Here is a 26,745-nt window from a genome sequence, read left to right as displayed (position 1 = left end):
CCTCGGCGCGGGGGGGAGTGCGGGGTGCGGCGCGGGAGTGACGTCACGCCAGGCAGCGAGGCAGGGGAGGGAAGGGAGGACAAAATGGCGGCGGGGCGGGGGAGGGAGGAGAGAGGAGGGAGTGTGGGTGAAGCGGGGGAGGATGATGATGATGGCGGTTCTGCCGGTTTCCTTGAGAGCGGAGAGAGTGGGAGGCTCTGTGGAGGTTGGGGCGTCCCTGAGGGGTTGTTCTGCTGCCAGGAGGTCCCTTTTGCAAGGTCCTGGGTGTTGAGTGTGACCAGAAGATAGGCCTGTGCCTGCTCCCTTAGGCTGAAGGGAAGGTTCCCTCAGGGGTTCCAGGGCTTGGTAGAGCTGTTGGTTGTCTTTCTCCCACACAACCTCTGCTTAAGCCCTGAGCCACTTCATAAGCTGTGCTGCTGGAGCCCTTGCTGCTCGACCTTCCTTCCTTGTGTTGCTTCTGTTCTCAGGAAAGTCTCTCTCTGCCTGGAGACTTTTAAAAAAAAAGTCTCCAGGCAGGGAGAAAGCTCAGCACAGATGGGCCTTTGGAAGCATGGCTCTGAGTGCTGCCTGCTCTCCTTACGTTAATTTTCCTCAGGTTTTTTAATGTTCTATCACAAGAGGCTGTCCAGCTGGAAGGTGCTTGGAACCAGATTTTAGGGTGTTGTGTTTCAGTGGTGCTAATAGTTAATTATACAAAGCTAAAGGAATTGTGATGTGATGAGATGATGCTTAAATTGTTTATGTGTATGTTTGTGGTTTCATGCCAGTAGTTAATGCTTTGTAACCTGGGTAGCTCACAAAATAAAATGCCTGATAACAGCAGAATGCCAAGATGTAGTTGTAGTAACCCCTTGGAGGCAAGATTTAGGGCAATACAATTGCATAAGTAAGGCTGACCCTCAGGGAGTGATCTCTATATATTGTAAAGTTTTAAGTAGGCCAGGTGATGTCTTTAAAAAACTCTGTGAAGGGTAAAGTAAAATAGTGAGTAGAGATGGGTTGACTTCACATTTCCTTTGCTGTTTTTGCCCTTCTTTCTGTGCTCACTCTGCTGAATGTGTTTATTTTGGAGCACCATGACACAGCGCATAACACTGTGACAAATGAAGTGCTGATGTGAAAATAATAATTGCATATAAAATATGGTTGTACTTATGTTGCCAAAGAGAAGATTCAGAACCACATTGATGTTGTTTTTCAGGCATTTGCTGTTTTGGCTCACAATAGCTCCGCACTTTGCCAGGGAAATGCAAATCAATCCTGCCAAGTTCAAGGTGAATGGCAACCTAATTTGTGGGGGAAGGGATGACTGTATTATTTAAAACCAGGTTAATTTTTTAGGACCATAGCTGAGCACAAGCCTTCTAGTTTCAAAAGGTGATTTCTTCTCCCTTCAGCTTCTGTTGGAAAAGGAACTGCCTTGTCATTGTTGTCCTGTTTATGGGAGTCTGAGCTGGTCTAAGGCTAGCAAAGGATACCTGAAGAGTTTCTGGAGAAACCTGGAATCTTGAAATTCAGTACTGGTCCGAAAATGCTAAGAGGAATGGAAGGCTGCTCGGGAAACTAAATAAATAAAGGGTGACCGTGAAGTTCAAGAACAGGTTTGAAGTTCTCATCTAAAAGATTGGAGCAAAGCACAGCAATAAATGTGCAGTTCTTGGAAATTGTTAATGACTGACAAAGGTTCTGCTCGGAGACTGATACTCGGCATTGCCTTCATATCTGCAGAAAGGGGTCAGCTTGACCGGGAAGAATGAAGAGTGGATTAGGGAGATTGCACAGAAAAATCTAGCAAAAGTAAGTAAATGAAGAACATGGTGATGTGTGAAACTAAGTGGTGGCGAACAGAAGGTAACTTGTGCTAGAAGAAAGCAAAATGAACGCTAATGTGTTATTGTAAACTTTGAGTTGATAGCAAATCAGCAAAAAAGGCCCAGCTGGTAAGAACCTGGACCTGGCCACAGTGAGAGGTTGTACGTGGTAAAATGGTCTGATCCACGGAAGGAAATTCCAGGTGGCTAGGACAAGTCTGCTTTTTGGGGAAAACCAAAATTCTAGTTGCTAGAGTTTCTAGGAGTAAAACATTCCTAGATTTCACTGAAAACTAGTATTAAAACTGACTGGACTCTAGCCAAAAAATCAAAGTGAAAATAATAAGTTACAATCTCCAAAAGAAAAAGAAATTCTGATGTCAGACAGTCTTGCTGCATACATCTGTGTCACTGTAGCCTTATCTAGCAGATGCAAATCTGCAGTAAAATCAGCTAAATGAGGTTGAATATGGTGAGAATTTCTACTGCATAATATAATGGCAGTACAATGAACAGAAATGAAGAATACAGTACCTTAGTTGTTACTTTTTAGGTTCCAAGTAGAGATGGCCAAGAACTTAGGAAAATGTAATTTTTATCTTGTGATGCAGTTTTGGACTACTAGATGCAGTACAAAGATGTGCTAATTAATTTCAATTAATATATCTGTTGTGTGAATGTGTCAAAGTTACTTTTCTATCCAACTTCTAAATGAAGTTAAAAATGGAAGATGGCGTTTGTTAGTGTGTAGATAAGAGTCTGTAGAAAACCATTACTTGCATGTAACATTTTGCATTATATCATCGTATTTCTGACTAGTATTTTTGCAAATATAGGTATCGGAATGTTTTCTTAGAGTAAGTTTCAGACAATGCTGTGTTTTGTCAGCTTCAGGCTTTAGTAAAGCTCCTCTGTGGCGTGATTGCAACCATTCAAACTAGGATGAATATGTATCTCCACGTAATTGAAAGCTGGTTTAGCTACAGATTAATAAACAGGTATGTAAACTCTATAGCTGTTTGCGTTCTTCAGTGTTATTAGCAATAATCATGTGGCTTATCTAATCCTTTAGCTAATATCTGGAAAACAATTTCTGTGCTCCTGCTTATGTGTCTGGACTCTAGCTGCAGTTCTTTGCATAGCATGCTTCTTTTAAAGTGCTTTTTGTGATGCTTTATTTGTCTCTTAAGTTTTGAGGTTTTTTAATATAGCATTTGATACCCCAAGCATATCTTTCTTTGTTCTTGCCTTGTTTTCATATAAACATTTCTTACAAACTCAGCTGGATGTAATTTGTGTGGATCCATTTCCCTCTCTAAACCCAGGGTGAGGGCTGCCACCTAATTAAATAATCTTCTGCCCTGACCCTTAACAGGCTGTAAGCAGCTTTTCCCAGCAAAGCAGGTAAACTCTTGGGACAGTGCAGTAAAGCTTGAAAATACATGATTTTTAAGTGTAAGCGTGTTCTTATGGGCTGCAGTATTGCTTTATAAAAAGAAATAAACTCTTATTCTTTTTTAATGCTCTAGAAGGAAAAAAGGAAAGCCACCTTTTATGAACTGACTTTGAGGGGAAAGTGCTTTCAGCTACAGGGGGTGGGGGAAGCTGTATCTTATCAGCAAAAGAGGAAGCCTTTTTAGATAGAAATGAAAACTGTCCTTTCTCAGTATGTTTGAATTGCCCTGTTACTGCAGGTCCTGGATGCTAATGTCTGTGAAACCAATGCACTGTATTAATCTCATTTCATTTATAAAAACAGGTAGAACAGTAAGCAAATCTAAAGATACACAATACTGACTAGAACTGACAAATAGTTGGAAAGATAAAGTGCATCTCATTGTATCTCTCTTACACCTACATCTGTCTTTTCAGTTGAGAGAAATCAAAGGGAGTCTGCTCTTATTTTCTTGCCTATTTGTGAGAATATGTATAAATTGCCAAGGTTTGGAAGGAGAGGAAGATGGTACTTTTCAGATCCAGTAAGGCACAGCTGAAAAAAATGGTCAAATGAAAGGGTGAGGGATGCAGGGGAGCACTGCTCACGTTACCTAGAAAATGAAGAACAGGACTCTCCCTAAGACCAGAGGAAAGGCAGAGGCCGCAGAAGCCTTGTGAAGCTGTAGGTTAATAGGGTGATTTTTGGTTACCTGTTAGTTCATTTGACATCATTGCAGGATGCTGGATTTGGAATTGCTAGAGCTAATGCAGGTGTATAGTTGTCTCTAACATATGTGCATTTACTGGAACAGTGGTCGTAAGTGCTTCTGATCTGTCTGTCTTGTAGCCCAAGGTGGTGTGAATTAAATGTCCTCATAGTAGGATTATTTCTTTGGGTAACCTTTTCAGCTCTCTGCAGAACAAATATAAGGAAACAATTTGCAAGAAAGATAGAGATTAAAAGGTTACATTTCTTCTTGAGACTCTGCTGTTGGCACAATAATTTCATGTAGTGATCTTATTTGCCTAGCAGTTGATAAGATTTCTTGATGGCATCCAGCTGTAGCTGGGGTTGGTATAATTGGCTGCTTTTTTCTGAAGACATTTGTTCTGAGGAACTCTGATAAGAGCTGTGGGCTGACTGCTCAAAGACCTCGCAGCAACTGGAGGTAAGTGCTGCAAGCACAAGTACAGTGTTTGATTTTTCACCGATGTGCTTGTCTACCACTGTTGTAAAAGCTTATTGCTTTTGTTTAACTTTGCTAGAGATACATGAATATCGGTCTGACTTGTGAAGCTCTTATCTTCCTGCAGTAACTGATTAGGCTGTAGAGATTGGCCTGTGCAGGATATTAATGAGTTATTAATGCATGTAACTTCAATCTTGTGGAAACAATTACTTGGATTGGTACCTGTTTTATCACTGGTCATGTGTTGGCTGACTGGTTCAGGTTGGGGCCATTACAAATTCTAAAGATGATGACTCAGGCAGCAAACTAGACCAATATTTTAATAGTGAAACAATAGTCTGAACTGAAACAATGTCAAAAGGTCTATTTGCCACAAGACATGTTGGTTTTTTTTGGTTTTGTTTGGTTTTTTTGCCATGGGAATTCAGAAGTGCGTCTAAGAACTCTCAAGGAGGTAATTTGGTGATGATACAGAATGCTACCTGTATTTTTTTTTATATAGCTGTGACAGGTTTTACAACTTTAGACATGGTGAAACTGGTTTTGGTGATGCTCTTTTCTCGAGGTGCAAAACACCTAGTCTGTCATCTGTGTCTGTCAGTGGTCAGATCATCATTAGATACTGCCTTTTTCTTCGCGTGGTAGTCTTCAGATATTCTTGATCTGCAGCACTGGACTGGAAAATAGCCTCAGCTCTCTGGTGGGGGGTGAAGTTTCAGTCCTGCTTTGCTGCTTTCAGTAGGAGGGTGAAGTTGCTCTTGTGCTGCTGGATGGGGAGTCTGTGTTTCGTTCCCATAAGGTACGTTCAGGTCCTGAATCCAAAGTGTTTGGACATCCTAGGTTTTATCCTTTCACCCCAGTGCTGGAAGGGATTGTGCTACTGAATGCTTGGTTGTTGCACTTTTAGCTGAGTATAGTCACTTAAAGAATTATAAAAAGATGTAGCTTCCTGGTATCTTCTTATTCCTTAGTGAAAGAGTAAAGGTTGCAATTTGGTTTTGCTGCAGAATTGTTAGAGCTGCTGGGAGCTTTTGCTTTGCCACAGAGGTGAAAGAATCCCTTACAGGAATTGTAGCTTGGCTGGATTTGCTGTTAATCTGTGTTAATCTGAAGATTTTGTGTGATTTAAGTCTTTGGGCCTTCGTGTTGCAAAAGACTGCCTAATTAAAAGGGGCGCTTGCCAGGGATGGGGTGCAGTGTATTTCTGTGGTACACTGTAAATTGTGATGTTTCTGCCTCCTACCTATTTGGTAAAGTACCATCTACTTCCTGGTGTGGAATGGATTTATAACTTCAGTGGATTTAATTTGATGTTAGCTTCTAATTAATCAAGCTGTTGCTGAACTCTCTCACAAGAAATTTCCCACAAGAAAAAAAAAATGGAGATTTTCATTTTGCAGAAGGACCTGCACAGTTTCCAGAGGAGATTTTAAAACTCAGCATAAAGACATTTGCTCTTATTTTCATATCAGACTTCCCCCCACTACTTCTGTCTCCCTGCAGACAAAAGGTATGCATAATGAAAGTGAAGTTCCTAAGTAAATACCATGGAATTTTGGGTGACTTAGTCATACAGTACTATTTTTCTTTCCTCTGTCAACAGGGAAGAATTCTGAATTCTGCTCTCTGAAAATCATACATTTTATTTTGCAGCCTGCTTTGCATGTTGGAAACAACTTTTCGTGGGGAGCTCAACAGAACATTTTATGGCTTGAGTGTATCTGTTTTATATAAATAACCAGAGGTTTAAGAGAATCACACAGAAGAATAATGCAGATTATTATTAATGCTAATGAGGTGAGACTATTTGTGTTGAAAAAAATCATATTATCATTTAAAGAACTTGAACTTTATGTCTTTCCCTATTCAGCTGAAGTTGTTACATGCCCTTCCTGCAGATTTGGGGATTGCTGGTAAAACTGCAGTGGAGAGTTAATGCTCAGGTAGGTGAGGTACACAACTGTACTTCACAGTGCTGTGAGAGCTCTGTAATGCATGTAAATGTTGGTATTAAAAAAAAAAAAAAACAAAACAAAAAAAAAAAAAAAAAAAAAAAAAAAATGGAAGAAAATTGGGATTGTTCTTGTTTTATATCCTTTTGCCTGGTGTTGGTGGCTCAAAGAGCACACGGCAGTGGTCACGGGAGGGTGGTGTGGGGCTGGTACCCCTCTGCCTCCTGTGCCTTGTTCTGCCCCCAGGCCTGGGCAATAAACCTCTTGTGTGGGGGTCTCAATGCCAGTGGTGAAATCAGCACAGGCTTGGGATGGGAAAGTGGGTTTGAACAGGTCCTTTATGGTTTCCCACACAGGTTGTAAAGAATTAAAATTTGGTTATTAAAAAAAAAAAAAAAAAAAAAAAAAAAAAAAAAACAAAAAAAAACAGAACCTTGTTTAGTGTTGTAATAAACGTGTTACCTCAAAGTAATGCTTCAACTGCATGGGTTGAACCTGGGCAAAGATTTACAGTTCTGCTGGACCCACTATTCCCAGGGTAACAGTGGCCTGTGGGCGAGAGATCCCCTTCTGACAAACCTTCTCAGTGTAGTTGCAGTCAGCGTCTTTTTCCTCTTATAGCTCACACCAATTTTGGACTAGAACAAGCAACACTGTAGTGGCATTTTGGTCAACTTAATTTGCAGTTTTCTGGCTGACTTGTGCTCACAGGAGTATTCTGCTACCTTCCTGTTGCTAACCAGTAGAGCTAAAAGTGTGGGACATGTCTGGGAAATGTTTATATTCTGACCCTCTTGCAAATAGAAACCATTCTGGGAAACACCCCTCAGGGCATGGTGAGGCAGCTGCTACTTACTGATTTTGGAACATGTAGCAAAGAATAAATACAGGTCATGGATACTATCTTGCCCTGCTGGTTTTGAACTCTCCAGCTCTAGCAACACTTTGAGCAGTATCTCAGTAGCAGCAACAGAAAGCTTTAATTCCCTGGGCCCGCATCCTGTAATCATACCCTGGGATGAAAGGGACTAATTAATGCCTCAATACCAGGGTATACGTACCCAGTTTTCTGCTGATCAAATACAGTGACAGTTACTACTGGATTTAGCTGAGGGTCAGGGAAGAGAGCAGGACTACTGTTAAGGAGGAGGAGCACATATCTTATCCTTTTAGGAGTGAACCCCTTTCTCACTCTGAGCAGGACAATCTTGATCAATAGTGTGCCAGATGTACCCAAATCTGGTACAGTTTGAGATTTTTGTCTGGGGTGTATGGAGGCTTCCTCTTTTTCTTAGGCACATAAATGGAGACCTGCCTTTCATGTTGAACAACCTGCAGCCCTTCTTGTGTGGGCTGATAGGTGGGTTTGTTTTTTTTTTTTAAGCACTGCTGCTTTGAGTGCAATAAATAGAGCATATTTTAGATGAATTCTCCAGGGAAATAATTTTCAGTATAACCTGGTTGTCAACACTCAGAAGCCTTTGGATATAGCCTAAAAGGGTTTGTTGCAAACCTTGGGAGGTCCAAGCCTTTGAAATAGTTGTGTGGAGTAAGCAGTGTTTTAAAAATAAAACAAAAGCAGAAATTTCCCCAGGTCTGTGCTGTGTTGCTTTCAGAGCCTCCCAGTTCCTGCAAAGTCTGAGTGACCCTGCAAATGGACTTTTTAAAGGGGAAATGCCATTACCTGATCGAGGCCCCTGAAGATGCTAAAAAAGAGCAGAGAATGTCTAAAACCAGTAAGGCCTAAAATGCAACTTAAGCAGGGATTATGCCATCTTTTAATTCATATTAATGCGGAGTGGAATGTGTATAAGAATTAAAAAAAACCCAACCAAGTTGCATTACTGTAACTCCAGGTTTGGCAATATGTCGTGTTTGTACAGTGTTCAGTTAAGTATTTGGTTTGTATAATGGTTAAGGGAGAACTCACCTCCCAGATGACAAGCCCTTTATTGGTATTTTGGTAACGTTCAGTGCCCACTTTACTGCTCAAATGGTTAACTTGTTAGTGAACACGTACATTTATCTTGCCTTTGAGCGTGTGGGTGTTCGTTCTGTCTGAATGCATACCTCTGTAGATGTATGCTATAGAGCATAGTGGAAGCTGAGTTCTTGGCATCATAGTAGCCCATTTAAGTGTTTACTGAAGATCTCCATTCACGAGTAGCCAGCTTTGAGTCTTCTCCTGTGTATCATGTCACAGTTTTGGAATAATGACATTTGGAGAGAGTTTGGGTTAGGGATAGCTCTGCAGATAACATCCAGTTAAGAGGTGCAGATAGTTTCCCAGGGATTGACTGGTTCCACTGAGCTGTGAGATGAACTGTAAGCTTGCTGAATGCCTGAGCGGGCCAATGAAGGCCTGCTGCTGTGGGCAGCCCCTGTGCCCACTCTCTTTAAGTTAGCATATAGGCTCTCCAGCATCCTTAATGTCCCCATGCAGTGTGTGGTCCTGTTCAGGAACCACACCTTAGGTAGATACCTCCTAATCTGTAGCAGTGTGCTCCTCCCTGCTGCTATGGCGATGAAGACCACAGAACACATCCAGACATTCTTATCTAAACAAGGTTTATCTTACACCCTGTTATTCCTGTTCTGTTTTATGGGATTACTAAGCACTTCAGTACTAAGCTTCCTGTTGAGTTGGGGATGCCAAACTTTGGTCAGGACCACAGTGATTCTTTGCTACAGCTATTAACAAATCAATCACTTTTAACATCTGTGAGGTGGAAAAGCGTTAAACCTAAAATCCAAGACCAGTTTTCTAGATGTCACTTCTCTGGATGTCACTTGGAGATCACCTCCACTAAGAGTCTGTTCACACCACTGAGTTTAAATAGAGGAGTTTTGCCACCAAATTTGTCACTTACTGGCTATATGACTTCACATACTATGTGTCTCAGGGGGCCATGGAAACTTTAAGGCATCTTTTGAAATGTCTTCTTTGAAAGGCAATAGTACTACTAGAAGGAGGAATCAGAAATTCTTATACAAATCTGTAGTATATATGTGTACATAGTATAATCCATAATTACAAAAAAATACATGATATTCAGATACTGTAAATCCAACATCGCTTGACATGTTCAGCCTAAATGCAGTTTGTAGAAGAAAAAATGATAATTAAGGATTCTTCTTGACTTAAAGTTACGAAGTGTAATATCAAGTGATTTTTTTTTAATTATTTGCAAAAATATGCATGAAAGAAATAAACAGAATAGCTCAATAAAATTTCAAGTATTAAAAGGGAGAAAAATCTTAAAAGCTGCATATTTTCTATGTTTTAGTACTACAGTCTAAATTCATGGTGAATCCAGATTCTTAAGATACTCAACTTTTTACTGTTACATGTTTAAATGAAAGCAGGATCTCTGAGACTGTGTACCATAAAAGTTTGAAAACAACTCAAAGTATTAAAAGTATTAATAAGAAAATCCAATTTGAGATTTCTTAGCTGTACAATAAGTTACTTACCAGGCTGTCAGCACAACTGATAGCTCTGGTGTCAGTGCTTGGGGCTGTCTGGTCCCTTGCTATCTTATAAACGAAAATAAATGTTTTGTGAATCAATAGTAATGCATGGTTTTTAAGGATAAAAGGAGCTCTAGTTTGACCTGATTATCTAGTTATTGCCTTTTGCAATAACACGCTGCTCCCTGCAGCTATAGCTAAATACTCAATTGAAATAAAGATCATGTCTATAAATATGTCAGTGTTTGTCACTTAAAAATCCTTTGATAGAAGGTGCTAAAGCTTTAAACCTCGGTGTTTGAGAAGATCTGGTTTTGATTTGGATGGTCCCTGAAGAGATACTCGGATTCTAAGCTGAATTTCTCCCCTCAAATGCCTGCGTTGTCTTCAGTAATACATTTGCATGCGAACTGGAGGAAGGCGTTTGGCCTATTCTTAGAGCGAGTCAAAATTACACTCAGCTTCTTCACCATCAGCTGTGCCTCTTCCTGTTCTGTCTCGTGTCTCAACAGTGCGTGCAAGGCACGGGAGAAAGTCTTTGCCTTGGAGGGATTGACAGGTGAAATGTAAAGGATAACTGAACATCGTTCAATGAGTATATTAGGGTTAAGATGTTGCTGTTCTTTACCACAAGGTTATGGTGTGTGGATGGATGCTGGGTGTGTGCGTTGGCTCCTCCCGTGCTGCAGGAAGGGTATACACTGCTGGTTTTGCCCTTCTTGCTGGAAGTTTCCCACGTTGGACCTATTTGCATGAACCTGCACGTGGCTGCTCCCTAACTCAGTTCTTAAAATATTACCCCTCTTAGCTTAAGCGCTTTATGTAGTTTAAGTTTTTCTAAAGTTAATTACTCTGACAGTTGGGCTGAATACACATCTGGGGAGAAAGGAGGAAAATTTCAGACAAAGAGCTGTAATATGTAGAAGCCTCTTTACTTGTCTACCTCCCACCACAGGTGTAGTTATTGACACCCTCTGGGTGGGTAAAACTGGATTTCCTTGTCAGACTTGAGATCAGGGCTGGATCTGGGTCAGGCTGAGAGTCTGAGGAAGTGTAGTGCTTGTGGACAGGGAAGAGATGGCAACAGATGGCATCATAGTGGAAAGAATGAGGCAGCTCATCAGCTGGCGATGTTTCTGTCGCATTTTGCCAATTGCTTGTTTTTCTTCAGGGAGGAATTCAGTGTATTTTTTAAGTTTCAAGTTAATTTTTTAAGTTTTGTCACTAGTCCTTTATCCTAGAAAATCGTCTTGTCTACTCTGAATTTAGTATTCCTTAAATTTAAAGCAATTTTAGATGCTAAGGAGTATGAGTAGTGATGACATTTTAGGACTAGATTTTCTTAATTAAAATAAGAGGAAAAGTCCAGGTTACACATAAATGTTGTGGAGTGTTTGGGCTCCCCAAAACCCTAAGCAGAATTTTCATCTTTGTGGCACACGGTTCTGCTGTAATTACTGATTCATAATCTTTTGAAAAAGGAAGTAAGCTACTCATGCGTTTATGAACTAAGCATTTCAGCTACATTGACTTGTTTATATCAGCTTACAGCTTTTTACAGTAAGCTTAGAGTTAGGAAATACTGCTTATATTTTACAAGTGGAGTGATTTAGTTATTGCATGGAAGAAAAGGACTCATACATTCATTTTTTATTGAATAAGTGTATCTTAAGCTTTGTTAAACAATGAGATAGTTTTATTAATCATTCCTGGTTTTCTTAAGCAGAACCCTAAAACGTACAAAACCAAGCATTAACTTATCTCTAGGGAGCTCAGCAGTTCAGTTTTCAAAAGAGATGGCGTTCTCATTGACTGATTTTTCACGTGCTTGTTTTTAATTCTTGCCATAGGTTTAAATTCTCATTAGCTTGCTAATGAATAATAGTGACATTTAAGCTTTAAAATTTTAATACTTGTTTTACGTCTATTTAGTTAAAAACATACGAGTAGCTGCCTGTGAGAAGGGCAACTGCTTTCTTGAAGGGAGAATTTATCTAATTATATATAAACATTTATTCCATGCTCATCACCATAGTAACTGAGGCCTCAAGTCAGTGTGCTTTGCTGAGCAGGGTTGCAAATGCTGTAGTGAGCCAGGGCCTGAACTTCTCTATGAAAGTGCAGTTGCACGTCTGGTCGAGGCACAGCTAGTCCTTGCTACACCTTCTTGACCTCTCCATTGGGCCACTATTTGTGGCTGGGAGCTAATGGGACTGAAAAATAACCTCCCCAAAAATGAGTGTGCCCCCAATTGTCCCTCTGATCTGGTTGACCACGTCATTGCATGAGCACTACTGAGGGGCTGGGAAGAGCCAAGATTGTGTGATTGTGATCCGTGTGGGGAGAGACAACTACAAATTAAGCTGATTACAATGCTGCTGTTGAAACTACTTGTTTAGGGCCTGACTATGCTGTAGCTTGAAATTGTTAAAAAACAGATATTGGGTTGGGAGTTAGGCCAGATTAAGTGAGGAAATGATCTAACCCGTATTAATTTTGAAGTGGTTTTGTGACTTTAGCAGTATGTATATCTGCTGCCTGTACCGAAGTGCTGTTCTGAGAAAGGAAAATGCTAAAAGGATGGAAATTCGATGTCTCTTCTCGTATGCTGACCTCTGAAAAGCGGCCACAGTGTTTGAGCAGAATGTTCACTTCAGGAGCTCTATTACAAGCAACTTACTGCATCTCATCATTTTCACTTTTATCTTCTTTTTATCTGTACCTAGATAATTGCTTTCAGAGAAGCCTCATCTTTTTACTTCATCTTTCTTTTTAACAGCAGCAAGGGTAGCAGCTAGCTATTTCTGTAGCCTATTTGTAAATAAATCTCTGAGGTATTCCTTTTTCAGCTGCTCTCTCTGCCTTATAAAACATTGCAATAGAATGTGTTTTATAACTACAGAACTTTACAGACTCAGCTTGTAAAACATATTTGCCCTAAAAACTTGATGAGGGCTTTTACTTTTTATCTGCTACGTTAACCAGGCCTTCATTTCAAGCCTTCAAAATTATGGTGCCATTTTATTTTCCAGGGCATTTTAGATCATCCCTTCTCCATCCAAGGTCCTGATCCCATGGAGACTCGCACACTTGGTTATTGATGGGTGTTTTGAGCGGTACCACTGATTTATTACTGTTCCTGTACTGTTACCTGATTTGAAGACAGTCAGATACCGGGGCATCTTCTGCATTACTTCTGCATTATTTGCAAAAAGATAAATGATTTGCAGGTGTAACACAGCGCTACAGTTAATCACACTAGCAAACTGCAGCTTGAAATGTGATCTTGTATAGCCATTTATAGTCTTGAGTTTTTAAGAGCTGTAACTCTCTGCTTTTGGCTTGGTTAACTTCTGTGGCTGTTGTAGATTACATTTGCAATCAAGTTGTTGCCAAACTTCCACTCGATGTTAAGGTCATGTTTACTACTGCGCAACTGCACAGTGAAGTGTTGCAATAAAAGCAAAATAAACTTTTAAGACTCTTGAAGAAGCAGCTTAGTGTCACTCTCTGGGAGCCTGATAGCAAGTGGATGTTGGGCAGGAGCTCAAACTGACTGTAGACCAAAGCAGAATGTTGTTGGCAGCAGTTAAATTTTACTGTTTCATTATAGCTGATGTGTCCTTGACTGCAGCTCTAATAAAAACATCTTGTGCGTGTTCTGAGGGCTGTTTAAAAAAGAACGTAGATGTAAGAAAACTGGAGTCTGCATCTCTCCATATGTGGTGTTAGTACTGTTTTAATCTATTAGCCAGATTGGGTGATCTTGTAGCCTCCTAGAAGAACTGTGCATATTAAATTTCTGGCACTGCTGATGAAAAGAATGCTGTTTCTGGAACATTTGAGTTCCTGTTGCTCTTCCAGGGAATGGATACAAAGGCTAAATGTGGTCCTCCCAGATGAGGGCTAAGGAATACTAGCAGTGAGCTGCAACGGAGCTTACATTGTGGCTATAACTGTTCTGGATTAGACATCCACACCCACACACCCCTTTTTGTTTTAAAGTCTTGTAGATAGATGCATCTTTGCTGTCATGAATGCCATTAACTATTTGAGCTTTTTAAAAAAAAAAAAAAATAATCCAAAAAGACCCCCAGTAGACCAAAAAACCTCCACCATGGCCAAGGGAAGGAGTATTACTACCACTGACATTTTGAGAAGCCTTTTTTAGCTAGCTTTAAGGAACAAGGTGTATGCAGTGATGATCAGCTGCATTTGGCAAGTAAAATTCTCCAAAATACTAAGTTCCTGTGTGAAAACTGGCTACCGAGCAGAGGAGAAAGATATTTTTTTTTTTTTCTCCTAAATTTTTTTTTTATTATTATCTTTATGGAGAGGAAGATATATAAACTCAATTTCTGTTAAACACCAAAAATCCATAGAGGACCAACATGTTATTGTCCCACTTGTATAAAAGACTTCAGCCAAAGGTCTTAACTTTATTTAAAGACCAGACAACCAGATATGGTATATGAGTGTACAAGAAACCAAACTTCTTTAGTTTTGGTACTATGGGCAGGGTTTTTTTTTCCAGGCTGGCATTTGGGGGGATGATCGTCTGACTTTTGGGTAAGTTGCAAGTGCAGGTGCAAAAGTTGACAGAACAATATTAGAATTGGAGATATCATAGAGTTATGGTCTGGCTCGGTATGGTTTGCGTACTCTCAAATCTCAGTGAGCCTGATGGGGTCTAAAACCTCTTATTACAAATAGACTCAGCTCTTTTTTTCCCCTGCCAATTACTTTTGCTGATCTCTTTCTGTTTTAGTATTATTTTCCATTATAGACATGATTAAAAGTAATTCCAATACTCCTGCATATCAGGGAGGAACTGAACTACCATAAAGGGATCAATTTTGATTCCTCTGCTTCACTATGTTTCAAATCTCTGAAGATGCCCATATGCTTTCTAAATCGTTCTTCTTAAGTATCACGCATTTTTGTGGAGAATTTTAAGTTTTCATTACTTACACTTCACTGCAGGCCCTTTTGCAGGCTCCTGCTCTTAGTTGTCATATTCAATGTACAGAAAGTGAGAACAATTTTGTCTCCATTGATATTTCACAGATGCTAATTACTCAGAAATGGCAGTGCATCACATAGAATGTTGTAAATGCTGTCTTTTACCAGGCAGGCCAAATATCTTAAATAAAGCCATTCTGGATTGTAAAACTCTTAAAAGGATTCAGTGCCTTCTGTAAAGCTTTATACATGTTGTAATGATGTTCAAGTATCATATGAGTGTTTCACGTTCCATAAAAGTGAGCTTCCAAATTAATGTATTGACTTTGCTCCTAAGCTGGAGGCACCGTCGTTGCCAAAGTTCAAGTTTCACACTCAAATAACAGTCTGATTGCTGATAACTGGTCTGCTTTTCTGTCCTCACTTCTTGTGCTTGCTTTGCCAGGCAGGAGTTAAATCGTGCCCTCTGGAGACTGCAGTTGGACTCTCCAATCATGTCCCCTTTTCTTTAGTTAAACTTGTGGTATGCCTCCTATGCAAGAGTAGCACAAAAAGGAACCATATTGGGATAAAAGATCTGGTACTCATTAATGTTCAGGGTGAAGTAGATATGTAGCTTAGTAAGATCATACCCAACCACTTTTTTTTTTTTTTTTTGGCTAATTTGGGATAAGAGAAAGGGTTGAGGTCAAGAGAACCTTAGAGAGCCAAATGATTATTTTAACCCTTGTTAGAAAGCAATACTTACAAGGAAAAAAAATAAAATCACATTTGATGTTTGTTAGTCTTGCATCTATGAACCATAGTAATTTTAGAGACATGATACAGAGGTAAGTAGTCTATAGTATTATAGTTATATACAATCTTTGTTATGAAATACTACTTATGGAGCTCTTTAGACAGGTTTTTGCAGAAAAAATAATGTTACAAGAATTTCTAGCTACTGGATCAAACCAATGAAGCATCCCAAACTTCCAGGTAACTTTTTGTGTGTAAATATTTCACTTCTGCTAAATATGCTTGAAAATGAAAAGGTTTTATTAGGGTTTTAGTTGGCATGTGTTTTTCTAAAATTTATTTGAAAAGTAATTTTTGAAGGATCTTTAATATTAGGAAATGCTTTAAATAATAAGGGAAAATTGTTCCCTTTTAAGAATTGTCTGTGATTTTTCTGATTCTTAGAGCTTCTAATGTCCCTCTTTCTTTCAAGTAAAGCAGAAAAATGCTTAGCAGTTTTGAAATTCAAGCTCTATATCTATGTATCTAGCTTTGGTTAAAACATGCTAGATCAGTGTGATTATAGGAACTGGAGTTAAACCAAGTAATTCTTGTTCCCCAGACTTGAATTCTAATTACCTACCTTGTACTCTGTCCTTTGCCTTTTTATTTTAGAGCAAAATCTAGTCCAGTGTTTTGTGTTTATTACTTGCAGTTTCAAGTTGTAAGAAAGTGATGCTTTTCAGGCTCTTTAAAAAGTCCATAATTTCTTTTCAAATGTGGGGGGGTGGTGGAAAGCCAACCCCAAAAACCAAACAACAACCCTACTTAAAGAAATAGAACAGGAGTCATGGAATGAGTATAAACATTGACATGCTGTCTTTGTGAGCTACAAGTCCTACTGGGAAACTTGATGTCAAGTTCACTTTAAGTCCTTGTACTGAAAATAAGTCAAATGAGTGTTGAAGATGCAGTGTTCCTCAGTAAAGATTTTTACTCGACATGAGGAGATATAAACTCCCAAGATGATCTTGGCTACCTTCCAAAATCTATCACTGAGGATGCTTTTTTATCTGCTTTATATGTTCAAGCTTTATCAGTATTCACACTGAGCTTTCAGGGGACTCTTTGGACATTTCATTTTATGAAACATCAGTAACAGATGTAATTATGATGAAAAAAAAAAAACCAACCCAAAAGGGATAACCAAGGCAGCTTTACACAGCTGTCCCTTTTCCCCTGGGGACTTATTAAGTGTTATACAAACAAAACTCTCTGGTTGCCTTTGCTTGTTTTGGGACTTGCGGTCTTTTCTCAAACTATGTTGTCTGCTCTGTTTTGTTTAATTATTAATATTTTTTTAGCAATTTGCACTTACCATACAGCGTGATGATTTTGCAGGGTTAATTACCTGTGAACAGGAAAAGTTTTGTTCTGAGAAACTTCTCTGAGCATAGAGTGTGATCTGATGTGCTCTGCAGATTGTTTGGATGTTCTGGGTTTTGTTTTTTTCTAAAATGTTAGATAGGGCTTTGATTAAAGAAACTTTAGCACCACTAAGTTATCGCACTAGAGTTGGCTTTTCCAACTTAACATTTAGCCTTCTGTTTAGCTGAGCGTGGCCTGCAGCTGAATATCTTTACTAGTGTTGATTATGCATAAGCCAAAACACAACCCGCATGCTTATACCATAGTTGGCTTTGAAGTAATAGCAAGTATTGGAGACAGGGAAGACTTGCAATATTTTTTTGAAGTTACGACTTTAATAGGAGGAGAGAGTTCTAAGCAGCATGTGCTATTTTATATGTGGCTAGTCACAAATCAAGATTGTCAGAGCTGTGGAGCAGAAGATGTTATTTCACCTAATCCTTTCTGCCCTATTTTGTTCCACATGGCTTTGATTTGTGATTAGACCCGTGTGTATAGATCTGTATATATAGCAATTAGTTATCCATGGGAGAACTGTTTCTTGAAACTCAAATAAAGCTGGAAATTGGGTGAGCAGGGTATCTCTAGTGCTCTGAGTATACAAACATATGATGCATTCTTAAACACAGAAACAGGTACCCAGGCTTATTACCTATCTCGTGAAAAATATGTTTACCCCGATATTTTGAAATTACTACTACAACAGGCCTCAAGGGCTCGTTGTCCCCTCTGTGTGCACGTCTTATTCCCACTGTTGATGGTGGGAATTAGCTATACTCATCAGGAGCAGGATATACCCATTGGACTAGAACATAGACAACAGGGAATATGAAATCCTCAAGTTACTAGATGGCAAGAACAGCAGAGCTTAAGCACTGCTCCCACTTGGCTTGTCACCTCTGCATTTTGTGATTTTTTATTTATTTATTTATTTATTTTTTCTTTTGCTAAGGAACCAGTAGTGAAAGTAGCAGCTGTGAAACCTGATGATAGCACAGTGCTACCCTGAAGGAAATTGCAGTTCAGGGCTGCAGATCAAGTGTGGCACAGAATTTTGAACGATGAAAGTGAGCTGTTTTTCTAGAAAAAGCAGCTGTCCAGGTTAACCCTAGTAAAAGCTGGCTGTCATGTGATGAATTAATAAATAGTTGTCCAGAGAGAGGATTGCTTTCATCTGTGTCCTTTAAAATACATTTTCAAATTCGTGTTCAGTTCTTTCTTTCAGCTTTTAGGTCAGATTTCTTCCCAAGATGTTATGTTCTTTGAATTCCTGTGATCTATTGTTCCTCTTCTAGTACTGTCTGGATAGCTGATACCTTCAGGCACAGGATTGACGTTTATATCTCAGATATGTCTGGACATAAATGGTGTTGGATTTGACATTCTCGTGCTTTTCTGCTATAGAAGCAATTGCAGGGAGGGGGGAAAGGGGTGGGGAGAAGTAATAAGGTGATATAACACCAAGGTCCAAGAATGGTTTAGCTTGTAAATGCTTGATCTTTTGTTTCCTGGGCTTTTTTTTTTTTTTTTCTCTTCATTTTTTTGAATCTTCTGTGCTAATCCTGTGTGGAAGCTGTCAGGCGTGGGGCACTCCAGAACTGTTTAGAGCTCCTACAGATTTCCAAAATGAGAACTGCGAAAGAGATCGTCATCTTTGCAAGAGAAAAGCTCCCTCCTGTGGAGGAGAGGAACTTCTGCAGTGACTGGGAGGAACATTAGGGCATAATGGTGTGAATTTAGATTAGTAGGAAAAAGGGACGCAAGCCCAGTAGTGGTTTGCAGATGCTGAAATTGAAAACCCCGTTCCCTGTTATTTTTTCCCAAAGCAAGTTCTTCAGATTTTTTTTATTACTTGTTTCTAAAAATGTGTATCAGTTATAGCGGTTTGCTGTGTGTAAGCAAAACTGGATAGTTTAAATAACAAACATGGCCACGGTGGAGTTTTTAGTGTTTAAGGGGGCTAAAGCAGCTGATATTTATATAGATTTCATTTTCTGTACCTCTTTGCTGAAAAACCTTGTTATTTTGGGCACTTCTGTGAGTTCTAGTTCATAGAACTTCCATTACTTTTTTGAAATGCTTTTTATTTTTCCCTTTCTTAAGTGTGATAATCTGTTTATCCGGAAGATCTGTATCAAAATTATTTTGGATCTTGCTGCAATTGGGAGTCCTTGGTTGAAGGCTCTGTGGAGCTCAAAGCCCTGTCTTACTTGGAAAATAACAATTGCACAGGAAGCATAAAGATGAATTTGTGATGGAGGAGCTGGAACTAGAACTCATCTTGATACCAAATTTCTGCTAGAAACGGTATTTTTACCTTTGAGCTGAATAGGATTCATGCTTGTGATCTGAAGGTGGAAGGCTCTAGCTCATTTGCACATTAGCAAAACCCTGAGGCATTTGCTTCCATAAATGCTAATGTTATTCCCCTGAGAATGAAGCACTTTGGAGGGGGTAGGGAGAGACAGATCATTTAGCATTGCAGTGGAGATTTAAATTTACCAACTCAGATTCATTACCGGGTAGAGGGCTGAGACAGTACAGAGTGTGCTGACCCACTGCAGAAAAAATGCTGTGTTGAGACTGGGTACTGGGATCCTGTTGACTGGCAAAAGGCTGAATTATAATCTTGTTCAGAGCTAGCTGGGTTCTAGCTTGTGGCACATGGCAACACGGACACAACTTTGGCTATAGAAGCATGTGATTTGGCACATTCTTTGTCATATGTGAAGGTGAAGTGAGATTTGGTTCTGTCTTTAGATATTTATGATGGACCCGCTCATTTTAATACAGTTTGGAGTTATCTTTGAAGTGGGGAATAGTTGTTCTATTAAGGAAGTAGTATCCTCGTTTATAAGAACTGTGGAGGTGCTATAGCTTGGATGAATAGTCCTTGTGATGGCGCACGTCAAAAAATGCAAGCTCCTGAACTTGTGGGAAAGCAGAAACTTCTCATGAGGCTGGGTGCAACAAAGGCTAAAGTCAGGGTACTGGGGGATGCTGCCAGAAGGTTCAGAACTCTGTGAGCTCTCTGGATCTCCATCTGTCTCTGTTCTCCTTCTGGACCACAGAGCACTTTGGGCTGTTGCTCTTCGGGTGCCAGTTTGAATTAGAAGAAGCTCAGTGATAGAAAAGAGGAGTCCCTTCTGCGAATAAGTGCTTGCACTGGGTTCTGCAAGGTTGTGGTGTGTTTGCAGGAGAGGAGGGTGGCCTATCCAGTTATAGTTGGGATGGGGAGTCTTTTTCCTGTAGTTTAAAGCTTACAGATGGCTCCTGGGTTTTTAAAGTTCCTTCATGGTACGTGTTTCCTTTTAGCAGCACCATCTAGTGATTGCCTGGAGTATTTTTAATTGCTGGTTTTTTCCCCCTCTGGCAATTCTAGTCTGGTTTCTTAAGAAACAAGCTTGTGTTGGGCACATTTTGTTCTGCTTTTCTTCCTCCTCTGCACCCCTGTGGCCCACAATGTTAAGGGTTTTTCATCGACATTCAAAGGAGAGACTGAGGTCTCATACTGGGTTGCTTCGAGTTTTATGAAGTTACATATCTGAACAGAGCACACTGGTTGAAATTATTGTCTGTAATGATCGAAGGGCTGCAGTATGAGTTGAACTGTAATATTAAAGCACCAGAGAATCCACGGGAAATGGGCAGGAAATTAGACTTCATAAGTTCTACATTTCATTGTGATATACTACCAAGAACAAAAGTAAAGTAAAAGTTTTTGCTATGTTTTTAGTGTTCACAGTGATTGCTGTGAAGCAACTGGAAGAATCCTCAGCAGTTAATTTCCTTTTCCTGGAGCTCTGAGAATTGAAATGATGATAAAAATACAGAGCAGAAAACATACTGGGCGTTTATTCTTGTTGGTAATGACTAATAATTTATACCTGCTCACTTTAAATGTTTGAAAATTTGTAGACGGAGACCGTGGATGAAACAGAATTGCAGAGAAATGTTCTGGTGTTTTTGCAATAATTTAAAGCCCTGGTTTGGATTACCTGATGCAGATTGTACTAAAGCCTTGTCCTCCTCCTGGAATTCTGCATCAAAGTGGCTACACAGCAGGTAACTCATAACTGATCTGAGATACAATAGAGACTACTTTTTCACAGCATCCTAAGGACCATTACCTCACTTAATCTTTCATTTCTCTGACTTTAACAAAAGCCCAGAAAGTAAGGAGGAGATGGACTAAAATTGATTTTACTTTTTTTTTTCCTCCTCAATTGAAATTCTCCGCTATCAAATAAAATGTGGACTAAAACAGTCTTGAACCTCTTGGAATGTATTTGCATGACACTTGTAATGAGCACATAAAGGAGAAAGATTTACTGGATTTGACACTTGAACTTGCTGTTTACTGGGATTTTGGCCCTTTTTATTTGTAAAGAATTTTCTAAATTTGCACTATGTTCAAAATATTTAAACACTTCTTTGCATGTGCTTGTGTGTAGGAATATACATATGAGTATGTGGGTTCTTGTCAACTTTCCAGAAAGTAAGAGCTGGCTGTTTTACCACATGTGCTGTAAAAAAGAAATCTAGGTGGCTATTTAAGGAACTGCACTGTTTGTCCACACAAATTATTAGCTGACATCAAGATTTGTAGCATAAAGATATGAAGAATCTGAAAAACAAAAAGAAAATTATTACAGTCTTTAGAACAAGCAAATGGGAACAGGGACAGTGAAATTTGATTTTGAGTTTTCCTGGGCTACCTTACACTGTCTTCACAGAGAAGACACTTCTTTCTGTAGGGAGAACAATGTAAAACTGATGCCTTCTGCAGAAATAATAACTTTGGATTTTAGGATTCCAGTTTCTTGATTTTTCACAGCCAGTTTCTTGTTTCCTCACAGTACCTTGCATGAAGTACTTGTCAGAAGGTGGATTGCTAAACAGTTTAGATTTGTAGGTTTTTTTGGAGCCAGAAAAGTAAAAGCAGGTAGTGTGTGCTAACCTGGGAAGATCTGTGTCTCTTCTTACAGTATAAGGTTATCCTTTTCACAGTATGCTCTTCTAGAGGATCAGAGGTGACATAGGAGGTAAGAAGGCTGTGGTGGCACCATTTTGGTATGTTGATAAAAATAAAGATGAGTGAGACAATTGCTAAGAGGCCCCCTTGGCCATGGCGTGATACAGGTTAACGCTGAGTTTTATTCAGGTTTCCCCATAAGAACAGAGCAAGCCCCTTAGTCTTCATTTACGCTCAGACTGTTCACCAAGGTCATTTCTTTGAGGAAAGTGGGATGCAGAAGTCAGAGGAAGGAGGCAGCTGCATGCCCACATTTTGTCCTGGTGTTGAATTTGGATTCAGGCAGGGGCAAACTAAGAACTACTCTCTGATTTCCTTAGCTGCTTGTTCTTTTTTGTTGTAGCTGTGCCTCAGGGGAATCCAGCTCAAAGACTGCAGTAGCTCTACTTGAACCAGAGTAGAAAGTGGCACAAAATCAGAGCAGTGAGCCCTGCCTGTCCAAACTGTGCCAGCTTCTGCTTTGAGTAATTCCTAGTATCTCTGAGGGGTGCTGCTCCACAGGATATTGATGTACCCGGTTGGTATGACCTCTGCATAGGAGGTATAAGGGCTTCCCTGCCCATCCCATAATATGGAATATAGTGCTGCTTGGATTATTGCATTAAAAGTTACTGAATGGCTGTGGACCTTCCAAGTTTTGTAAATAGCTACTTACTGTAGAGCCTTCAAGGCAAATGAATATAGATTGAACAGCAAATGGTGAGAGAAGAGGAAGCTTTTTCTCTCTCCATTACGGATGAAAGGTGAGATGGGACATTAGGGGATGGTAGGTGAGCTATTGCATGATTCACTAGCACCCACTGACTGCCTGGAGAACGCCCTAGTGAGACCTGAAAAGTTTTGAGATCGGTATGAAATCTGTGGGAAGTTATTGATGTGGAGCTCAGTGAGCCAGGAATGTAAAGCTACTTACCAATCAAAGCTGTGGGAAGTTCTGTAGGAGATTTTTGAGGTTAGGAAGTCTTTCTAGCGGAACCTGGAAGGAGTATTAGAGGTGACTGAGGTGGAGACTAACAAAAGAATTTTCGGGGGGTTCTGTGGTGTTGTTATATTTTCACATGAAGACTCTTAAGTGACTTTCCACACTGCCTGTGGTTAAAAGCTCAGTGTCTCTGAATACACTCTGAGATTCTCCTGTTTTTCTTACTGTATCTGTTGTACCATGACTCCAGGCTTGTGCCCCTCCTCTGTTTCCCTTTAGATATGTGGACAGAAGCTGGTATATCAGATGAGGTGTGATCACTCATGGATTTGTAGAATAGAATGTATGGAAAAAACCACGTACTTACCTGTTGTAGCTGTGGTTCTCCAAGAATAAAGGCTATAGGAGGACTGACAAGGAGCCTGATTATCTCCCTTTCCTGTGCTGTTTGGATCATATCTCAGTCCTGGAGCTAAGTATGTGGCAGCACTGCTTGTGTATTTGTAATTGAGGGCTGCTGCTGCTGCTGGCATTCCAGGGCTGAAGCAGAAGGAAGTAAGAATTGATAGCTGGTTTTATTTTAAAAACAGAAAACCCTTGAAATAAATTTTTCAGCTCTGCTGTCTCATTATGTACCTAATTCTGTACCTGTATGCAAGCACAAAGTGTTAGTTTTTGATCCTTAGATAAAAAGAAAGATTTTTAGAAGATAGGAAAAGTGATCTGTAGAGGAAATCTTTTCACTGTATTTAAAACCTCCCTGGAAGTATTGCTTCAGTGAATTTTATTTAATTTGTATTAAAATGGTTAGGTCTCAATTCTTAGTTCTTTTTTAAGCAAGGGCAGTTAATCCACATTTTAGCATAATGGGGCAAATTTGTCCCTTGTATTAACTCCATACATTTTGGTGGATCTTTGTACCGGGAGTGCATTTTGAATCTTTTCTTAATTTCTGTACCATTCACCTCAAGGGTAGCAGAGCTCAGTGTAAGTGTTGTGTGTTTGAAAACAAGATGATCAGCACATTTATATATGAACATTGCCTCATTCTGATAGACAAAATGTTGCAAGTCTCTTGAACAGGTTCAGTCTGTGACAGAACTGAAAGATGCAAAGCCATATTTTTTTTTTTTTTTAATGCTTTAAAAATCCTTGGAATGCAGCCATATAGTTTCCATACAGAACATGGATGACTGGAGTTGTATTTTCATACAGTGGTGTTTCTTGCGTTTGCTCAGTTTGCCTATAGTGTAGTGTCTGGGCAGAGATGTCTCTTGAAGCCAGAAGTAAAAATCATACAGTTAATTAAAAAACAAAAAAGAAAAAGCCCACCAACTTTAGACTATATACTCTATACATAGAATTGGCCAGGGTTTGTTCTGTACAGTAAGTCTGAGATGTGGAAGTACCTTAGGTGAATCTGTCGGCATAGCAACTTGGATTGAGCGGCAGAGTGCCATCATAGTCAGAAGATGGTCTATGTTGTGATGTTATTGCATGTTACTGCCATTTCTCCTCAGACAAAGTCCTCTGGGGTTCACATTAAGCTCAGAATGAATCAGTCCAAGATTCTGAGAACATTTGGTCCCTGTGGCACATAGCTTAATGTAGATATTACCGATGACATTATCACAGTCACTCCTGTAACAGCAGGGGGGCACCTAACCTTGCAGTTACCATGCTGAGGATGGGTAGAAGGTCCACCTTACCTCCAAGCACAGTCATACAGTTCTTGCCTGTGCTGCCTCCATCATCATCAACTGATAGTTTATTATTGCTCCTCTCAGGATTGTTGGAAGGCTGCTGAGGTTACCGGATGGGATACCAGGCTGTTCTTCCCTGCTGTCTGGGATATAAAGAGCAGGAGTGTCTGTCTTCTGGGGGAGGGAAATAAAGGCCTTACTAATACCATGTGAAGCACGTGTATATGGCAGCATTGAGATGCAAGTTTGTTTAAATGAGGAAAAACAGAGTATCAAAACCTTATACTTGGTCAATGCAGATGTGTTGTTATTAATTTTTTTTTTATTTTTAATTTAAGATTTTTGGCATCAACATTGAGAGGGAAAAGCTGTCATTGCTTCTAAGCCTTGTCTTCAACAGAGATCTGTTTGTATCTATGTACTCATAGCTGAGTGGTACAACTCACTGCAGGTCAAAAGATTCCAAACTCCAATGACTGCAGTGGGAGAACTCTTTGTGAGCTTAGGATTCTTCACTTCTGTATATTTTATTATAGAGAGAGGTTCAGTGAGTGTTAGAGCACTGTGGAAACAATCTATGTAATTGTCTTGAGTTCTCCAGTGCTGTAATGGTAGATGCTGCAGGACCTTCACCACTGACCATCAGCAGTGCTTTCTACAGTCCAGCTTCACTTCTTTATTTAGCGGCTCATTTTCTTCTTATTTATAGTTAGAAATTCACAGGGATTCCAAGTGTGTCCTTCTGCAGGAATAGGCAGAGACAGTTATATGTAATGTATAAGGTCAGGCATGGGATTATCCTTCCTGAGTGCACCAAACTAAGCTGTGTTGATTGACAAGAGAAATTACCAACAACTTTGAGGTAGGGACAGAGAAAACAATGCAGAGAGGACTGGTTTGGCTCTTCCTGGGTTGATGCAGCCTTAAGGCTGAAAGCCAGGGCTCACAGGGATTTGAAGCCCTAAATCCTGGTCTTAGGGAGAGAGGGAAGGGAAGCAGTCCAAGGAATGCTGGTGAAAGCTGCCAAGCATGCAGGAGGGAAGGCCTGTGGGCAGGAGTGCCGGTTTCTCCTTGCCAAAGATCTGGATTAGCTGCACAGAGGGGACTTTCCAGTCATAGGCTTGTGAGCTTTGTAGAGCTAAGAGAAAACATGAATGTTGTAGGACTCATTATACCACTGCCTGTGCTTCAGGCTTTACACAGCTATTAAGGTGATGCTCAATGCTTTGGATTGTGAAAGCCACAGCACTTCTTTCAGATATCAAAAAGAGGTTAGCATTTACAATGTGCCGTGTCCTTATTTAATAAAAGCTTTACACAGAGACTGTAGACGAATTGAACTGTTCAGCATAGCACGTGTGTTGATATTCTACATGGCAAGTGAGGCAGGTGCTGTTAACTAAATGGCACGTAAAAGCCTTGTGTTGCAAAATTTACAGCTTCATTGTATAGAAGTTCACATCTTTTATAGGAAGAATAGAATAAACGAGGTTTTCTGATACTCTGCTAGTCTGGAACCACTGAGGGTCACCCTGCATCTGCAAAGCAATGGTCAGAGCCTAAGCTGAAGCCAGTGAAACCCCCCTAACTTGTGTTAGTAGGGCATGGAGACTTTAGCAGTGTTATTTCTTTTTCAGGTATAGTCAGAGGTAGGAGATACCAAAGCCTGTAGAAGCTGTGCTAAACACAAAGCCTTGTGCAAACTCTAATGATCTAATGCAAGGCCTGTGAGGGATCACAATTGTAGTAATCGTGACTGATAACTTGCTTTTGGATCCTTTTACTCAGCAGTCTGAAAGTGCTAGCTGCTACTTAAATATAGATGAAAAAGCAACTCTGAAATATCTGGTATATTTATTTAGAAAATGAAAGCTGGACACTTAATGAGAAAAGTCTTGAAGTCTGTCATGTAAAAAGCCTTCATACATGAGCTCTTTGTGGTTTCAGCTGGATTGACATATTGTCAGCATTTTCTGACATCGTAATGGATGGAAATAAATATATATATATATATATATATATATATAGGTTAGTGTATTGTGTCCTGTTCTGAATTTTGGAGTTCTGCCCCAAAATGGGAATACTGATTAGAAAAAGCTGTCTAAAGAACAAACTTG

At 39.8% G+C, this 26,745-nt stretch overlaps 1 protein-coding gene across 5 annotated transcripts in view; it reads left to right on the top strand.

The window, feature by feature from the left end:
- The first annotated feature begins 138 nt into the window (after positions 1–138).
- Positions 139–26,745, top strand: part of PLEK (pleckstrin) — a 62,215-nt gene continuing 35,608 nt past the window's right edge. The window contains exons 1-4 of one of the 5 annotated variants that reach the window (XM_014964535.1): positions 142–1,274; positions 1,398–1,601; positions 1,729–1,797; positions 2,700–2,809. The gene's annotated coding sequence lies outside the window, so the exon portion shown is untranslated. Of the gene's footprint in view, positions 1,275–1,397; positions 1,798–2,699; positions 2,810–6,308; positions 6,382–26,745 lie in introns of all 5 variants that reach the window. The other 4 variants (XM_014964533.1, XM_014964537.1, XM_014964534.1 and 1 more) reach the window with 4 other exon arrangements.

Source organism: Calidris pugnax, unplaced genomic scaffold (genome assembly GCF_001431845.1).
Source record: "Calidris pugnax isolate Ruff unplaced genomic scaffold, ASM143184v1 scaffold219, whole genome shotgun sequence".
Lineage (NCBI taxonomy): Eukaryota > Metazoa > Chordata > Aves > Charadriiformes > Scolopacidae > Calidris > Calidris pugnax.
The sequence above is the reverse complement of the archived record's forward strand: the minus strand, read 5'-3'. Positions and strand labels throughout refer to the sequence as shown.